Here is an 8,285-nt window from a genome sequence, read left to right on the forward strand (position 1 = left end):
GTTGAGCATCTTTACATATTTTTAGTGGCCATCTGTATGTCTTATTTTGAGTAATGTTTATTTAGATCATCAGTCCTTTTCTGCCCTATATGTGCTCTTTGTATGTGTTGGAAATTAATATCTTATCAATCACTTTATTTGCAAGTATTTTCTAGCACTATCTGGTTTGTCTTTTCAATTTATGATTTCCTTTGCTTTGCAAAAGATTTAAAGTTTAATTAGGTCCCAATTGCCTGTTTTCTTTTTTCTTTTATTTTCATTACTCTAGGAGACATATATAAATGTAGATATTGCTGCAATGTATGTTCTACCTATGTTTTACTCTAAGACCTTTATTGTATATAGCCTTATACATAGATCTTTGATCCAATTTGAATTTATTTTTATATATGATATTAGAGACTAGTCTATTTTTTTTCTTTTACATACAGTTGTCCAGTTTTCCCAGCACCACTTGTTGAAGATACTGTCTTTTATCCATTGTATAGTCTTGCCTTCTTTGTCATAGATTAATTGGCAATAAGTATGTGGGGTTATTTCTGGGTTCCCATCCTGTGTTATTGATCTGTATGTCTGTTTTTGTGCCAGTGTCATATAGTTTTGATGACTCTGGCTTTGTAGCATAGTTGGAAGTCAGCAAGCTTGATTCCTTCAGCCCATTTTTCTCTCTCAATATTGATTTGGGGTCTTTTCTGTTTTAAAATAAATTGTTAAAACCATTTGTTCTAGTTTTGAAAAAAAATCTCATTAGTAATTCTGTAGAGATCTCTTTGAATCTGTAGATTACTTTGGGTAGTACAGTCACTTTGACAGTATTGATTCTTCTAATTAAAAATCATGTTATATTTCTCCATTTGTATCATCTTTGATTTCTTTCATCAGTATCTTAGAGTTTTCTGAGTATCGATCTTTTGCCTCATTAGGTAAGGGTTTCCTAGGTGTTTTTTTTTTTCTTTTTCTTTTGGATGTGATAGTAAATAGAATGGCTACCTTAATTTTGTTCAGATTTTTCATTTTTAGTGGATATGAATGCAATAGAAATCTGTGTATTAATTCTGTATCCTGAAACTTTACTAAATTCATTGACCAGCTCTTTTAGTTTTATGAAAGTGTCTTTAGAATTTTCAATGTAATTTTCTATGTAGGTTAAGTTTCCCATGTGGTGCTAGTGCTAAAGAGCCTGCCTGCCAATGCAGGAGATGTAAGAGAGATGGTTCAGTCCCTATGTTGGCAACATCCCTTGGAAAAGGATTCAGTAGTCCACACCAATATTCTTGCTTGGAGAATCCCATGGATGTGGGAGACTGGCAGGATACAGTCCCTAGGGTCAGCATAAAGAGTCAGACATGACTGAAGTAATCTAATACACACACATGTATAATATCATGTCATCTACATACAGTGATAGTTTTACTTATTATTTTTCAATTTGGACTCTTTTTATTCCTTTTTCTTCTCCGATTGCCATGACTAGAACTTCCAAAACTATTCTGAAACAAAATGGTGAGAATGGACATCATTGTCTTGCACCTGATCTAACAGGAAATTCCTTTAAGTTTACACAATTGCAAATTATGCTTTTTTTTATTATTATTATTATGACTGACTACTCTTGCTGAGGCATGGGGGAGGAGTGACCCCAGGGTCCCCCATGGCCCAGCAAGAGGCAAGAGTGTCTATGAAGTTGTCAGAAACTCAGAGAAAACTGCTATAGGAAATCACATTTAATTTCCATCTAAAATAAGACACAGATGGACTTATCCATGAAAGAGAAAGAGATTCATAAATCCAGAAACAAAGAGATGGCTGTGTGTGGACTTCCTTATATCTCAGATGGTAAAGATTCTGCCTGCAATGTGGGAGATTCAGGTTCAATCCCTGGGTAAGGAAGATACCCTGGAGAAGGAAATGACAATCCATTGCAGTATTCTTTCCTGGAGAATCCCAGGGACAGAGGAGCCTGGTGGCCTACAGTCTATGGGGTCACAGAGTCAGACACGACTAAGTGACTAACATACACACACACAAAAGATGCCTATGGGGATTTGGTTGTGCTGTCTTGCCAGACTGAAGTAGAAATTAAGAAATAAAAATCACTATGTATAATTTAAGAAAAATAATAGAATATCATGTGCAGCAGAGAGAAATACAGCCATGATTTTGCAGTAACTTTAAGTGGTATATATCCATGAAAATATTGAATCATGCTGTACCCCAAAGCAAATAGAGTAATGTGAATCAACTGTACCTCAATTGAAAAAGAAAGAGTGGATGGATGGCTACAAACACAAGAAATAATCAAGACTGAAGCTTTGCAAAAATAAAAGTGGGAAAAGTTTAGGAATAGAAACTCCCATCAAGAAATTAATTTAGATTGGATTACTAAAAAAACTCCATTGGTTCACCCACCAGAAAGCACAATATGGAGGACCTTTAAAATATGAAACATGGACGTGCCTGAGGAAACAGCAATCGCGTGCCTGGTCATCCAGTCAGGAAAAAGAAAGGTTTTCGAAGACAAGGGTACCCATGCCATCCCCTCTGGATCAATTTCCAAAGGAAGGCCACAGCTGCAACCTAAGTGGACAAGAACACAGAAATGAATAAAGAAAATGGGTTCTATACACACAAAGGTATATGAATCAGCCAACAGGAAGAATGAAACAATGCCATGTTCAGGCACCGGCAAGAAGGTAGAGATGATCATTGCAAGTGAAGTAAGAGAGACATGGAGCAACAAATAGAACATGATCTCACTTGTAAGTAGAATCTAAAAACTGATACATAGGAGCTCTTTGAGCCAAGATAAACAGTTCACAGACTTAGAAAAAACTCACCTCTCTTACTGTTAGCAGAGAAGAAAGGCACATAGGAATGTGCTATAGGAATAAGCTACTTGTCTAACGTGCACACTACTGTTTAGAAAATAAGCCCCAAGGACCTACTGGGTAACACTAGGAATGATACTCCACTATCTGTCATAATGTATACAGGACCAGTCCCTGAAATACAGCATATACACATCAATATATGAGTAAATCAAGTGACTATGAATTAAAAAAAAAAAAAAAAAAGGCTTGTAATTCACCTATACACTCAAGTTCAAATAACTAGATAAACACAATAAATATAGAAACATATGCTGACTCTATTCCCCTCATCCCATAGTTACCTTGGCTGGTATCATATCTCTGGAGACTGGGTAGGCTTGAGTCCCAGGCTGGATTGATTGCTTTGGGGTGCAGCGTCCTGGAAGGATGCAGCAGACAATATGACCCCACAACGTTCCTGGAGTGTCTCTTGCCCTCTGCAGGAACCCTCAATCTTCAGTACAGGTGAAGTAAATGAAGAGATTTGAATTAACGTAGACACACATATATGTATCCAATAGATGATCCAAAACGACCTACTCACTAGCAGGTAGAAGTTTACTGAACACACTGTGATCACCTAGATGGGAACAAGAACTTGAAAGAGAATAGATAAATGTTCATTCATGAATGTATCAGGTTCCTGTACAACTGAAATACACATAAAATCAGAAATCACTTATATTCCAATATAAAATCACACTGAAATGTTTTAGAAAAGGCAGAGGAACCAGAGATCAAATTGCCAACGTCCACTGGATCATCAAAAAAGCAAGAGAGTTCCAGAAAAACATCTATTTCTGCTTCATTGACTATGCCAAAGCCTTTGACTGTGTGGATCATAATAAACTGTGGAAAATTCTGAAAGAGATGGGAATACCAGACCACCTGACCTGCCTCTTAAGAAACCTGTATACAGGTCAGGAAGCAACAGTTAGAACTGGACATGGAACAACAGACTGGTTTCAAACAGGAAAAGGAGTACCTCAAGGCTGTATATTGTCACCCAGCTTATTTAACTTATATGCAGAGTACATCATGAGAAACGCTGGGCTGGAAGAAGCACAAGCTGAAATACAGATTGCTGGGAGAAATATCAATAACCTCAGATATGCAGATGACACCACCCTTATGGTAGAAAGTAAAGAAGAACTAAAGAGCCTCTTGGTGAAAGTGAATGAGGAGAGTGAAAAAGTTGACTTAAAGTTCAATATTCAGAAAACTAAGATCATGGCATCTGGTCCCATTATTTCATGGCAAACAGATGGGGAAACAGTAGAAACAGTGGCTGACTTTTTTTTTTGAAGAAGTAAAGAAGTAAAGTCGCTCAGTCGTGTCCAACTCTTTGTGACTTTTTTTTGGCGGGGGGCGGGGGGGCTCCAAAATCACTGCGGATGGTGATTGTAGCCAGGAAATTAAAAGACACTTACTCCTTGGAAGGAAAGTTATGACCAACCTAGACAGCATATTAAAAAGCAGAGACATTACTTTGTCAACAAAGGTCCATCTAGTCAAAGCTATGCCTTGTCCAGTAGTCATGTATGGATGTGAGAGTTGGACTATAAAGAAAGCTGAGTGCCAAAGAATTGATGCTTTTGAACTGTGGTGTTGGAGAAGACTCTTAAGAGTCCCTTGGACTGCAAGGAGATCCAACCAGTCCATTCTGAAGGAGATCAGCCCTGGGATTTCTTTGGAAGGAATGATGCTAAAGCTGAAACTCCAGTACTTTGGCCACCTCATGCGAAGAGTTGACTCACTGGAAAAGACTCTGATGCTGGGAGGGATTGGGGCAGGAGGAGAAGGGGACGACAGAGGATGAGATGGCTGGATGGCATCACTGACTCGATGGACATGAGTCTGAGTGAACTCCGGGAGTTGGTGATGGACAGGGAGGCCTGGCGTGCTGCGATTCACGGGGTCGCAAAGAGTCAGACACGACTGAGTGACTGAACTGAACTGAACTGATGGGAGGCTTATTAAAACAAACAAAACAAGAATGAGGTTAGAATACTCTAACACCATATATGAAATGAAATCCAAATCATAAATATTCAAATGTCAGGAGGGATTTTATGAAACTCAAGGAAAATATAGGGAAGGCATGTGAGGATATAAACTACAAGTTCTTTTTGGGTTTGGATGACTTTATTGCAAGGTCTTTAGGAGCCCATCTCCTAGGACAATGAGAAATAAACCAAAACTAAGAAAACATGATTTCAAAGCAGGTGTTCGAAAAAGGAAATCTTCAGGAATGAAGGAGGCAACCTGGAATGCAAAGAACTATTTGTAAACCAAGATACCCACGAGCAATTCATCTCCAAAACCAACAAAAAGCTTACAGTGTGGTAATATTTCAATAAAGTAGATTCTGTAAAAATATTGCATCCTTCTATTATTGTTCAGTTCAATTGCTCAGTCATGTCTGACTCTTTGCAATCTCATGGACTGCTGCCCGCCTGGCTTCCCTGTCCATCACCAACTTCTGCGGTTTACTCAAGCTCGTGTCCATTGAGTCGATGATACCATCCAACCATCTTATCCTCGGTTGTCCCCTTCTCCTCCTGCCTTCAATCTTTCCCAGCATTAGAGGATCAGTTCTTTGCATCAGGTGGCCAAAATATTGACGTTTCAGCATTAGTCCTTCCAGTGAGTATTCATGGTTGATTGCCTTTAGGATTGACTGGTTTGATCTCCTTGCAGTTCAAGAGACTCTCAATTCTTGGGTACTCAGCTTTCTTTATGGTCCAACTCTCACATCCATACATGACCACTGGAAAAACCATAGCTTTGACTAGATGGACCTTTGTTGGAAAAATAATGTCTCTGCTTTTCAATATGCTGCCTAGGTTGGTCATAGCTTTTCTTCTAAGAAGCAAGTGTCTTTTAATTTCATGGCTGCAGTCACCATCTGCAGTGATTTTGGAGCCCAAGAAAATAAAGTCTGTCACGGTTTCCATTTTTTCCCCATCTTTTCCATGAAGTGATGTGACAGGATCCCATGATCTTAGTTTTCTGAATGTTGAGTTTTAAGCCAGCTTTTTCACTCTCTTTCACTTTCATCAAGAGGCTCTGTAATTCCTCTTTGCTTTCTGCCACAACTTTCCCTAAAGTGAAAGTGGAAGTCGCTCAGTTGGGTCTGACTCTTTGTGACTCCATGGACTATAAAGTCCCTGGTATTCTCTAGGCCAGAATACTGGAGGGTAGCCTTTCCCTTCTCCAGGGGATCAACCCAGGGATCGAACCCACGCCTCCCACATTGCAGGCGGATTTTTTACTAGCTGAGCCACAAGGGAAGGTTCTACCTATCTCAGAAACTAAAGGTAGGACTGAACACTGGTGACACCTTGAGGACAGTTCTTGTAACTAAAACTTTATCTCTGGTGGTCACTGGCACCTCAATTCACAAGGGCTGAGATTCTGTTAATGACAGATGCCCTCAGGAAATGTCCTGGGGTGCGTATTGGAGAAATAAATTCCAAGCACACCTGACTTTCAGGAATCCAGTTTTCAAAGTTAAAGTGTCCTGACACTTTTTAAGGGCGGGGGGAAGACAAAATAATCCTCCACAACAGGACAAGATGCTAACTAAGGATCCCAAATTCCTGCCGGAATGCCAATCAAAATGATGGTGGGAAATAAATCCCACCAGTTACAATCACCATCATCACAAATTTATAAACAATAAATGCAGGCGGGAGCCTGGAGGAAAAAGAATGCCTCTAAGCGGTCTGTGGGAACATTCTTTGGCAATAGTCAGCATAATGGAAAGTCTCTTAATGACTGAAAAAAAAAAAAAAAAAAAAAAACCTCTCAGAGAGATCAAAACGAGGATCTGACATCCCCACACCTTGGCCTATATCCTGAGAAAGCCACTGATGAAAAGGTGCATGAACCCAAGGTACACTACAGCACTGCTTCTGTTACCTAGTCCTGGCTCGCTCTGCTCACTGCAAGACAGTCCAAAGAATTTGAGAGACACCAGCACTTGAGGCAAGGAAGAGACTTTTTTTTTTTTTTTAAGGAAGCATCAGAGTCCTCTGAGGCATTTTATTTGTATTACATCCCTAGAAAAAGAATCCCAGGATTTTCCCTCCTGTATATTTTCGTCTTGCTTCTTCATGGTCCATAATGCCAGCTGAGGTTGTCAGTACAATGAAACCAAACTGACGGGATGGGAGCAGGTTATTCTGCCATTCTAGATCTTTGAGTTGCACATCAAATCTAGGGCTGATCAGTCCACACTTATTTAGCCTGCCTGTGAGGTTCACAACAATTTTCCCAGCCCTGTGATCATCAATGATTTCAAATTCGCCAATGTAACCATGCTTCATCATCACTGTTAGAAACCTGACGATGACTTTGGAGCACGGCCTAATAAGGACCTGGCGTTTGCCTCTCTTTTCGGCATTGTTGATACTCTTGAGAGCATCGGCCAGGACATTCACGCGCACCATTCTGGCGGCACGGAAAGATGGAGGAAAGAGACAGGAAGAGACTTTAATAGAGGAGTCGGCTGACCAAGAAGACGGCAGGCTAGTGCCTTGAAATAGCCATCTTGTCAGGGCCTGATTGCCAGGTTCTTTTTTGGGTCAGAAATGAGAAGGGAGATGAGAAAACAAAATAAAGAGACTATTCAGTCCTTGCAAATGTCCCCTAGAACAGCAAGCAATTGTCTGAATCCACCCTTTGGAACTCAGAGAAGGTCAAGGAGGTTGAATGAAGCCCATATCTTACAGACAAGAAATGGAGAACACAGAACAGATCTCTACTCCAGAACCCCACAGAGTTTTACTCGGTTTTAATTTAGGGAACTAGGCAACTATGACTGTGATAACTTCCTGTCAAAATGGAGCATAGGAGCTTGGAGAAGAGACACTGAATTGGAAGTATTTCTGAGTTCTAAGTTTTAGATCTGAGTCTTGTATGATTGAAATCTCAATCTCTTGGTCTGCCATTTTGGTGTAACAGACCCAATTAGAAGTAGTTGGAGGAGTGATAACTGGAATTTAGTAGACAAAATAAATCTCTTTTTTTTTTTTTTTTTAGAAGAATAGGCCTGAAACCCAGTCTGGACCTGGCACTTCAGGGAGACTTGTAGCCAGGTAGCCAGTTGCCTAGTTTTTATAAAAAGTAAGGTTGCAGTTACTTGCTTCCAGCAAACATTGTTTTGAGAATGGTGGCATCCAAGCCTGACACGACTCAGAAAACTCAAGTGTTTAGCAATACAAGGTCTAATCTGAAAGTACACCTATAGCAACACCTAATTATTTCCCAGGATATCTGAACCATAGCTACTCTAATAGCCAAAGCAGATTTCACCATTAATGACATCAGTGTTTTTCTAGGTATGAGAAGATGCAAGAATTGGGACTCATAACATCTTTTCTTGAAAAGATTTAACTATCTGAAGACCTG

General features: G+C 39.7%; 1 pseudogene across 1 annotated transcript; it reads right to left on the minus strand.

The window, feature by feature from the left end:
- Positions 1-6,876: 6,876 nt before the first annotated feature.
- On the minus strand, positions 6,877-7,353 carry LOC147345900 (small ribosomal subunit protein uS8 pseudogene; annotated as a pseudogene). The gene has a single exon (XR_015153417.1). The product of XR_015153417.1 is annotated as a small ribosomal subunit protein uS8 pseudogene (transcript).
- Between the last annotated feature and the right edge of the window lie 932 nt (positions 7,354-8,285).

The sequence above is a fragment of the Bos grunniens genome, chromosome 24 (genome assembly GCF_055505025.1).
Source record: "Bos grunniens cultivar Pamir isolate PY7600 chromosome 24, Bosgru_T2T1.0, whole genome shotgun sequence".
NCBI lineage: Eukaryota > Metazoa > Chordata > Mammalia > Artiodactyla > Bovidae > Bos > Bos grunniens.